This window comes from Haemaphysalis longicornis, unplaced genomic scaffold (genome assembly GCF_048455015.1).
Source record: "Haemaphysalis longicornis isolate Haplotype H1 unplaced genomic scaffold, Haemaphysalis longicornis Haplotype H1 scaffold_1, whole genome shotgun sequence".
NCBI lineage: Eukaryota > Metazoa > Arthropoda > Arachnida > Ixodida > Ixodidae > Haemaphysalis > Haemaphysalis longicornis.
In genome coordinates this window covers 393,233,101-393,244,426 of record NW_027526203.1, presented here as the reverse complement: position 1 = coordinate 393,244,426, position 11,326 = coordinate 393,233,101, and positions in this window count along the sequence as shown.

Here is an 11,326-nt window from a genome sequence, read left to right as displayed (position 1 = left end):
GCCGCAGAAAGTCTCCAGCATACGAAATTAAAGCAAGCACAAAAAGAACAGAACTCCCGGGGGCGCAGTTCCAGGCAGGGGGCGTGCAAGCACTGCGAAGGCGGGAAATTTCAAATGCATTGGGTGGCAGCAGCGAGCGGATAACGGCGCTGCAGCCCATTATGGCGAATCACTGCTCTGCACTTCCGACAGCTTTCACATTGAGTGGAACGGCCTCAATTTTTTATCTTTTGAGATACCTCAATTCCAGCCCCCGCAGCCCCCTCCCTCCCCCCCCCCCCCCCCCCCCCCCCCCCCCCCGCTCCCCAACGTACATACCTTCGTCGTGCTTTCTTTTGCATGGTCGTTAATATGAGGAGTACAATTCTACCCCCGTGTACGACGTTAACCGTATACGGAGGCATCGGAGGTGGGTTGGTTTTCCACATTTTCAGCGAGCTCTGATCGGTGTGCACGCCGACTTTTTCCCATTTTCGGAGGTGAGGGAGCGTGTGGGCAAATTTTTAGATCTGTTTTTGGTGTCGAGTCTTTGCGTCGCTTCTAGGTCAAATAGCGGCCTATGACGTTGGCCTTACGTCATCATTTCAATGTCGGTTGTTTGATTTATGGCCCCCCATGAAAAATGTCTTAAAAAACAATTACTAAAATTTGTGAATGGAACTTATCAAGGAATGAAATGCCATTCATCGACAATTTCATTAAAGCAGAGGTGGGACGACAGCGAAATTAATTTCTCTGCTGTAACTGTCCACTCTGCTCTATCTATCTGCTAACACACACCCAGCACACTCACGGGCTCGGTAGCGCCCTGAAACTTGGGGGAAACCTCAGCCCCACTTTGTTCACTGAAACCGCTGAATATTGATAGAAGGTAGGAAGAACACGGTAGCACTCAAGTTCCATTCCTTTTTTTGTAAGTTAGGACCAAGCCGTTACGTCGTCGACACAGCTCTGAAGGTGGAGCAGGATACGCAGGCTTGAAGCCGAGAAGGATTCAGCTGTCAAAATACCCCCCCCCCCCCCTCCCCCACCCTCCCTTGGCGCATGCTTTTATGTGTCCGTGTGTGGTGTGACCTTCAAACAGTTAACACAGCTAAAACCCGAGAGAGTATTTCATGAAATTTTCGCCTTAACTTAGTTTCTTTTGCCGATTGACCACAACAGCTGAAATTTTCCACATACCTAAAAATATCCGCCAGGCAACCCAATGGCTTTTTCCTCAACTTAACGTCTGCTGCGTTCATTAAGCAAAAACAGACCCAGTCGTGTAGTGGTCAGTTTCAGTTGGCTGATACCACGACTAACGCACACTCGTGAAGACAGTCGAAGATCACTCGAGACGCTCTGGGAGTGCGGGGGGCATTGAGGCCGCGGCGGGCCGGGCAAGCGGACGCGCTTAAATCACAGATCTGTCTCTGGCTTTCATCGAGCGGTGCGAACGCCGCTTGCGGTTGTTATTTTTCTGTCGCCCGCGTGCATGGGCTCAATTTATCGCGTGGCGGGCGCGACGGGGCGAATCTGTCGGCGAGAGGTGTGGGGCGGCCAGTCGGTCTGGACGTCGTCACACGCGGCCGGGATGCAAGGACCCGCGGCCCTGCTAATGTTGATAAGTTACCTCGGCCGGACATAGCGCTCCATCTTCAGCACGCGGAGGGGCACGCAATCTGATTAGGAGCCTTTGACATCCGTAGCGCCTATTACCGAGCCGATAGCCGCGTTTAACCAGAGCTGGCAGCTGCCGCCCCCATCTCCTGCGGGCGTCGCAGCTCGCCCGGCTGTCGGTCGCGCGCGATGTGCCGACCGGCGGCGTTTTTCATTTCCGGCTCCGTCTTCTTCCCTGCGGTGCCTCCTCGTCTCGACGACGCTTCGGGCTACCTTCCGCCCGACACCGAGTTTTCCGCTGATGGTCGCCCTTTCCTCACTTTGATCATGCGTCTCCGGGACCCGCTGTTACTTTTGCTTTCGCCACCGCCATCGAGCCCGCGCGCCTTCACGAACGCCACAAAAGAAAAAAAAAAAAAGAAGTATACACTTGTAATAGTAAGGAAAAGGAAAAGAGGCAAGTGGAAGCGTCTGAAATGGATTTCGTAAGAATTCCTCCGAGCGCTTTCCGCACTGCTGCCGAGGGTGGCGGGCGCTTCGTTTGCATCCCCCACCCTGTTCATCTGGGTGGCGTTCTCGCGCGGTGCTCTCTTCGGTTTCTGTGCGTGGGAACGAGGCGTGAAAAGGAAAAAAAAAAGCAAGGGAAAGAGAAAGATATGCGACGGAAGCCGGTGCAAATGTTTGGGACAGCAGCGGAGAGGTCTGCGTGGTGGCATGCCAGCGAGGACGAAAGCGACGCGGGGGCGGCCGGCAGCGAGCTGCGGGCAAAAGCAATGGTGCCCGCTTTGTGCCGCCCGTTTCATCGTTTGGCTGGCAAAACATGACGCAAGAATTCTTCAGCCCCTGTTTCTCGCATTTCTTCAGTCCTCACTTTCTTACCTTTCTCTACCTCTTCTTTCTACCGTACGGCCGCCTATATTGGCAAAGTTTTTTTTTTTGTTTTTTTTTTTCACTTCTGTATAGCGTTTTTCGCTGTATCGTGAGCGTCCGTCTATGAGAAAGTGCATCTTTTTGTCATTCGTTGCTTGCCATCGTCTTTACCAGCGTAGAACTAGAAGCCGGCGGTAAAGTATCTTCACTCGTGCGGCGGTGTAAAAAAGGAATTAGGTGTCTTCGGAGGATAATGCCGAGGGGGCGTGGTCATTCCTGCCACCCCTCTGCACGCGCTAAGCGCAATTCTGCCTGGCGCCTCCATTCCAATACAGCACCCCGCCGAAGTTCGCAGCATTTTACTCCAACTCAACCGTTTATCTTGAAAGACGCTTCCTTTCACCACTCGTATCGGCATCGTTCGAGATGCATGAAAGCAGGCACGGGAAGCTTTTGTTGATTTGTGCAGTTTGTCTTGAAACTGAGTTGAGCACCGCGCGTCGCGGGCGTGCATTTTTCTTGTTTTTCCCTTGTAGATGACGATGTGTACCTTCGGAACATTGTACTGCTCCTGTAGCTTTATCGCTCCCGGAACCCGTCGCGCGCAAGAAATACAACACGCAGAAATAGCGGCAACTCGGTCGAAATATGACTCGGAACCCTTTGCCGCACACGGGCAAAATACGGGAAATGTTTTACACTCGAACGATGATATCCATAAATTGTATTAGCTAGGTTTCGGTGTTGCGGTAAGAAAAATGAGGAAAAGGGGTGTAACACGGCGAAGAGACCACCTGAGGCCCGAGACACGTCGTATAGTCTAGGGCTCCGGAGAAATGTAAAAACACTTCCAGTTCATTAAGTGCTGCTCAGCCGCGTGCTCTCAGACACTCTGAACAACTGACGGAATATCCACCCCGCGAGTGGAGCGGGATCATGCCTCTCCTCCCATGAGAGAGCAGAGGGAATTGCGTCCCTGACCTCGAGGCAGTCCACTGAAAAGACTAGCGAAGATGGAGGAGCGGACTATTTACTCATCTCCACTGCGCAATAAATACAAAGTAAAATGGGCGTACACTCTAGAGAAATGTGCGACCACAGCTGCGGGTCGCCTCTTACCTGACGCCATCTTGCACCGTTATTCTTCTCGTGCCAGGTTGCCGCACTGCTCGTTCGCTTTCTTAATATCGGTTTGCGAAGACGGGATCGTGATTCTATACATTCTATACGCTAGCGAAAAGCGAGATGTAGTTCCACAGTTTCTCACGCCCAAAGGACTTCGTTTCCTTCATTGCCAAAGGCCTGCGTAGCGCTTCCCGCATAGCGTAGCCGTATCGTTTCATTGATCCAAAGTCCTGTTTAACGGAGACACTTTCCTTGACGCACTTCTGCAGAGAAATACGCTCGGAGCGTATGTGTGTTCGCGCGGGCACATGTATTCGTGTGTCCTGCATGCGCACGCCAAAGCAATTTGGACCGAAATTTAAACTCACCCCTGGCCCGACGAGTTCACCACGGCGACGGCATATGATAAAAGCTAACGTTTTTAACAAGATGCATCCGCGCGTGTACATTGCGTATCTTATTTGCGCTCTCTGTTCGGAAAATAGGAGTGAGATCGCGATGCGCTGCTCATGGATATCTAGCGCTGTAGAACCATGAAGACTATGGCGATACGCGCTCACTGAAGGGAGAACAATAGGCTTGTCCGTTTTTGCAGAAAAGCTGCCTGTCTACTGTAAACCAAGTAAGTCGTGGCCCACGTGGCAGCAACGCCTTTCAGCCACAGCGACAGAAAAACAAAAAAGTACATTTTGAATAAATAACCGTGGGGGTAAGCTCCCCGCAAGAGAAAAAAATGCCACCAAGAAACAAGAGTAAACCCCGGTTAGTAGCAAAAAGGTGTCCTCATTTATGCGTGCAAAATTGGACCAGTGCCGATTGAGTCTCAGGTATCAGGTATGTATAACGCGGTGAGGAGGTGCTTTTCGTGAAGCCAAATAAGTAAGGAAGAAGAAGCGCACGTGCCGATGTCGGCGAAGAGAACGGGCAAAAGAAATAAAAAAAAACGTGAAGAAAAAAGGAAAAGAACGGCCGAGGAAGCCCAGGGGAGACGTGGCAAGGCGGAGGTAGGAGAATCACGGTTCTCGGTGAGTTTCCGGCTGAACGCTTAATCGCCTTTCTAATGATTGCATTGACCATCTCTATGTCCTTGCCGAGAAGAGAAATTTGGTCTTCCCGTGAGCGCGTCCACGGAGAGGCTGCTTAGGACGGGACTTCACAACACGGTGGGCAAGGTAATCGAGGGTTACCTCTCAAACCAGAAACTGAGACTGAGCGGCACTGCAGTGGGTCACCGCATTTTTCACCAGATTGGCTGGACACCACAAGATGACAGCTCGCGAGATGTGCTCCCGGACTCTTGGTGGCAAGAACTTAAGATGCGCCCTTTACTCCAAGATATGAAGCCCTCGTACCACGAGGGTTACCCGCAATCCCGGGCTCAAGCGCTTAACACACCCAGGGCGGGGATCTCGCGGTTATCTCTACACAGATGCCTCTCAACATCGAGGGCAGCTCCTTGCCATCATCGAGCCATCAAATTAGCTTAGTGCTCATTTCTCTCATTTGCTTGTTATATCAATGTACAGTGTGAATAAAATTGTTCTTTGTTCCCATATTGTCACGAGTGGTGGAGCTTGAGTCCGACATGGTTGGTTTTCGATATTGTATTGGATGTAAAGATTGATTTTTAAAGTAAAAGCATTGTACTTCATTGGCACAGTTATTTTAATGTTGAATGGTTGCGACTGTACATACATGTTTCAAACCTTTTTTGCGTTTATAACTTTGATTTGATTGATACTAGGGTTTACCGCGCCGACGCAACGCAGACGATAATGAGGCGTGCCGTAGTGTACGGCTCCAGACTAATTTTGACCGCCTGGGGATCTTTAACGTGCGCCGAAATCTCGAACACACGGGTGTTTTTGCTTTTCGCCTTCATCAGAAAAGCGGCCGCAGCGGCCGGGAATCGAACCCGCGTCCTTGGGCTCAGCAGTAAACGCCTTAACCACTGAGCCAGCGCGGCGGGTTTGCGTTTATAACTTGAAGGTTGGAAGCTTAATAAAGATGTTTATTCTTTTAAAGAAAATGCCCTTCTGCTAATTGGCCTATGCAGTCCGCCAATGCGGCACTTCCATTAATTGTGAATTTGTGATGGACTGACGAATAAACATACCAACGTGTACGTCAGATAATAATCATTTACTAATATTAGAAATGAAGCCAGGAAATAACTTTCTCTAACCCCGAAAAAAAATATACATATCTTTTCACTGATCACTGAGCCTAACATGCGGGCTTCGAAAATTCAGCGGCTTAAACAACTCGTCAGAAATATGATAGCTGTCGTGATCTTTAGCGTCGGCGGAAAAAGGTCATCACCGCCAACCGGAAACTATGACAGCGGCAACCGGATGCGCAACCTCGATTGAAGCTGGAATTTGGCGCAGCGATAACTGGAGTGGGGAAAGCATGACAATGATACGTCAAAGTCAGAAGAAAGGATGGGCGATTTGCACAAGCGCTGTGCCTGGCAGTGAAGTTCATTCTCTCCACTCTCCCGTCTCTACAGGTCGCATGCTGCTCGTAGAAATGATCACCAGCCGCGCCCGCAACTGGCGCCATCTGCCAAAAATTGATTCGCCCGCCTATATTGTGTCAACTCCAAAAAATGGCACGAAATTAACGCGTGAATAAAAAAAAACAGAAGGAAATAATTATGAACAGAAAAAATAAAAAAGCTTCCTAATGAGAAATTTATCCCAGTAAATAGCGTCTAATTACATGAATTGCCAATTTGTCCTTTCTCGAAAGAGAGAGAGAGAGAGAGAGAGAGAGAGAGAGAGAGAGAGAGAGAGAGAGAGAGAGAGAGAGAGAGAGAGAGAGAGAGAGAGAGAGAGAGAGAGAGAGAACACATTTATTCATCGAGACCCTGTCGCTACTGCAAGCATTGTACGGCAAACGAGGGATGGCGCCAAGCGGCCACGCGTCATCGAAATACCAAAACGCTCAGCCCCGCCACGATTCCATAAAATCAACTCTTAGAAACACTGACACACAACCCTTAGAATCACTGAGACTGTCGTCAAACTGATGAGCACCCTGCAGGCGCAGACTTTTACGTCCACATCGCAAGCCACACAAGCGTAGATAGCCTCTGCCTTTCGAGCGCCGCGGCTTTTAAGAAACATTGCCATTAGTCTTGCCCTCTAAGCGGTCCCTCAGGGCTTGAACATCATAAACGATCAATGTAGCAGGTCCGTTCCACAACGCTCCCTCTACGAGCAAGTAATGCTATGGCTTTCAACGTTTTATTACCTGAACGTACATGTCCTCGGCAACTTTTTTTATATATCCGTTGTCAACTATGAGAAGAGGGAGGAAGCACAGCAGCCAGCCTCCCTCTGCTTTTGGTACTTTTATGTTCTTCGGTGAGTATTTACCTGAAATGGTACTAGTGTGACCATAAAATGACCCTTTATCATACCACCGCCCCATCAGGACCTTGGATAAAAATTGCGCGACCTCGGAAACCAGCCAAGTCTCAGGTAAGGCAAGACACGATTCCTGAACAAGTCAAGTCAAGTCAAGTTTATTCGACGCATCAAGCCAAACTCAGCCCATCGGACAACAACTACAACAACAACGACGGTGTTTCACAGAATGGGGCACCTAAGGCTTTCGCCTCAAAACTCACCCTTCAAAAAAAAAAAAAAAAAAACTGGATGCTATCCCGCCCTGCGAAACTGGATGTCCAGCAAAGCTGCTGTAAGTCACTACCCATGGTGATGGGGGAGAATATGAAATGATCCCTGTTGGCTCGGCGGGTTTGTCGCTGGTTGTCGGCTACTCTGGCGGCAAATGGTGAGTCCTGACGCATGCGCTCGGCATCTTGGGCGAGAGCTGCTGGATCCTGCCTAGCTTGACGCATGCGATTGCCCTCGAATGTCGTAAACAACCCCCTCCTCTGTTGCCTCTGCAAACCTAATCTTTACCAGAACTCATAGAAGGGGGGTCACATTTTTCACCGGCGCTTTATCGTCCATTATGCGGTTTTGAGGCTTGTTATGTGGTTCTTCACACGAATACTGAGCTCTATGCTGCACGCCTGATTTGCCTGACGCATGCACTAACCGTCTTGGGCGAGAACTGCTGGGCCCTACCTGGGTTTTTTGTTTACGACATGAAATTTTCCGACCAACGACAGGCTAACAGCTTCGCTTTAAAAAGTAAAAACGTCCTGAAAGCAGGACCCAACTGCTGATCTATAATGTCATTGCAAGTGTTATAATAGAAATGGTCTGCGCTGCAATAGAGAGGACCCAGGCCATCCTTAGTTTTGACACCTCAAACAATAAATCTCGTATACGGCCGCTCAACTTCGCCTTCTTAACGTAGTGTGGATCATACATAGAAAAACATAACTGAAAAAAAGTTCCCATGCATAATGACAATAAAGTGTAGCGCAACATTCAGCTGCGCAATTAAAACAATTACACGTAAATATGTTATCTGGATGACACGAAAAAGTTTACGAAAGCAGCGAAGGAAATTGCCGCAGCTTGCACTAGCGGTGCAAGGCTGGAGAAGCAGACGAGCTGGAGGCCCCTCTTCCTTCGTCGGAGACCCGGCTGTTGTATCATCATCATCATCATCATCATCATCAGCAGCAGCAGCAGCAGCAGCAGCAGCAGCAACAACAACAACAACAGCCTGCTAGGTTCACTGCAGGACGAAGGCCTATCCCATCAACCTCCAACCGCTCTTGTCCTGCGTCGTTCTGGTCCATTCTTTACCTCTGAATTTCCTGTTTTCGTCCCTCCATCGATTATGTGTCCTTCCTTGTTTTTTAGACCCGTTTCTGGGTGCCCACACTGTCACCCTGGTAGTCCACCGAATGTCATTTCATCTAATTACGTGGCCAGCCCAAGTCCATTTCACCTTGTTTAATCGAACGTTGATATCTTTTACTCCAGTTTGTTCTCTGATCCAGGAAGCTCTTTTCCGGTCTCTAAGTAATACTCCGATCATTATTCGTTCCATGGCTCGTTGAGTCGACCTAAGTTTGCTTTCAAGTTGTTTGGTAAGGGGCCAAATTTCAGCTCCATATATCATCACCTCACATTTATTTACGAACTTGCCGCTAAAAGTTCTCCATGACTGGCAGGCCCGGACCATTTCGTTCTCAGGCTTTCACATCTCTCCCAAAGTGGACCGCGTTAGCAAGCTCTAGAACCCGCCTTCAAGATTAGAGCCAACTCCCCCGCTACAAACCCAAGTAAATGCTGTGTGCCCGGGATGACTGCTGTCTCGACGTTAATTCTCTTCCGCCATCACTCAGGAAAAGCCATACAGTACTAATTTCCAGAAGTAATAACGGTGAAAAAATTGGCTCCAATACACGCTGTGAAGGTGGTTGGAAAGCAAAGCTGTAAACGACACCCACAACAATTTCTCATGCGACGTCACTTAAATTCACACACGTGGTTCTACAAAGAGTGAAACGAAAGATTCTGCCTGCCGTTACCTAAAATTCGCAGGGGCGGCGTCCCGAACGCAGAAGCGTCGGCCACGGCCGGGTTAGAGCGGCGGACGCCGCCGCTGTAGCCCTGGCGTGCGTCGGCAGAAAGAAAACGACGAGGAGCATCATTCGAAGGGTGATACAGCTCGGGGTTACATCCCTGCGCAACACAAGCGCGGACACCGAAACAATTCGGCATGTGAGCTTAGTGATTCCAATTTATACAGATTTAAACTGTTTAGTTTAGCAAGTTTTAGAATTGGGGGAAAGCTGAGAAAACTCTTATAATCGCTATTTATCAGAACCAGTTGCTCCTTTAGCCTTTTGGAATACCTGTTAAAACACAACCGAATTGGTATTCACCAATATGGAAAACGGAGTCCCATTCGTGGCAAGCAGAGCGCTAAAGGTAGTGTTTGTTTAGCGGCCAGATGTCTGTATGTGGTGTGTAAATTTTGTTTTCGTGCCCTGCAAACTAATCTTTAACGTATGTTTACGTACGACCACTTAATTCCGTCATATCCGGGTTACCCAGGAGGTGCTGTCGGACAATTTAATCATGCCGTGCGAAGGAAGAGCGCAATGGACGCGAGGCTGCGCCTAAACAGGCCCAAAACAACCGTCGCTAACGAAGACGACAAAGCCTGGGTGCATCGATGTGAGCGCGCGGGGAACGCTGGGTAAATTCGCCACGCCATCTACCCTATGCTGCGTGAGTGAAAACCGCCCTTCCCTCCGCAGCCGCGTTGGGAGTTTCTTGTCCCGCACGCCGGGAAAGAACCCGCCGCGGTGGCTCAGTGGCTAAGGCGTTGCGCTGCTGAGCACGAGGTCGCGGGTTCGATTCCCGGTCGCGGCGGCCGCTTTTCTGATGGAGGCGAAAAGCAAAAACGCCCGTGTGTACGAGATTTCGGCGCACGATAAAGATCCCCAGGTGGTCAAAATTAATCCGGAGCCCTCCACTATGGCGCGCCTCATCGCCTGCGTTGCGTCGGCGCGTTAAACCCCACAATCAATCAATCAACGCCGGGAAAGAACCGTTGGCTGGTAGAGGTAGAAAACTGTGCTTTAAAAGTGCGATCTATGGATAGCTACAGACCAATCGCTTTGACGAATGTTGACTACAAAATTTGTGTGAAGATATTATTTAATCGTCTGCAGTTTGCCATGTCCATACTTATTGGCCAGCATCAAACATGTGGGCTGCGCGACCGATCAGTACAGACCAATTTACGCATTGCTCGAACAACCCTTCAGGTCTGTAAACATTCTAATGAGCAGCTCGCATTCCTGCGTATAGATCTTTCAAAGGCGTTTGATCGTGTTTACCACTCATTTTTGTTTTCTTTGTTAGAGAGGGCCAACGTTGGTTCGGTCGTTTTCAAGGAAGTACGTCCCTTTTATAGTAACTGCTCTAACCATGTTAATGGTCACCTTTCGAAGCCCGTGCCTATACATTCGTCAACAAAGCAAGGTTGCCCGCTACCGCCTTTACTTTTTGCACTGTACTTATAGCATTTATGGCGGAGTGTGCTCCAATGCAGTAGCATCAGGGGTTTTTATATGCTCGTAACCGAACTGAAACTACTGACGTATGCTGAGGATTTGGCCTTTTTCAGTAGTGATAAACCCAGAATTGATAAAATTATTTTGTGACTAATGAATTCGAGTTAGTTTGTGGCTCTAAGTCCACCTCTCGAAGAGCTTTGGATTTTGGTTCGGCTCATGGGCAGCAAAACCAACCGAGTATGCCGGCATCCAATGGTTCTGTGTACCACCTAAATATCTTGGCGTTCCGCTGAACTCCTACCGACAAAGTGCCCGCTATTGGCAGGGGCGCACGGAGGCCCTTTGCAGTTATTCGCAGGATTTTGTTCCGTATAACCTGCCGATATTTGGAAGGGCCAGGGCATGTAACATATTCTTGGGATCCAAGTTGGTCTATGTAATGCAAATCGTTCATTGCGCTTGGAGGAGTCACATACAGTGGTTCCATCGGGTTTTCGCAACGTTTGTGTGGTCTAGCATGGAGCCAAAGAGGCGTGACGACCTTTCTAGACCGGTTTGCGCTGGCGGGCTGGGCTTAACCCATCTCTTTGTATGGCAAATAGTTGCACGGTACTTCTTTTTTCGGGACTCCACCCACCCTTTTATTCGCGCTTTTTTGCAAGTTAACCTCGCCGAGGTTTTGCCCAATCTTGTTGTCGGATCATCATTCTCGACCAGACCATGTTTGTGAAGGCTTATGTGTGAAGTGTACACTTCAATACG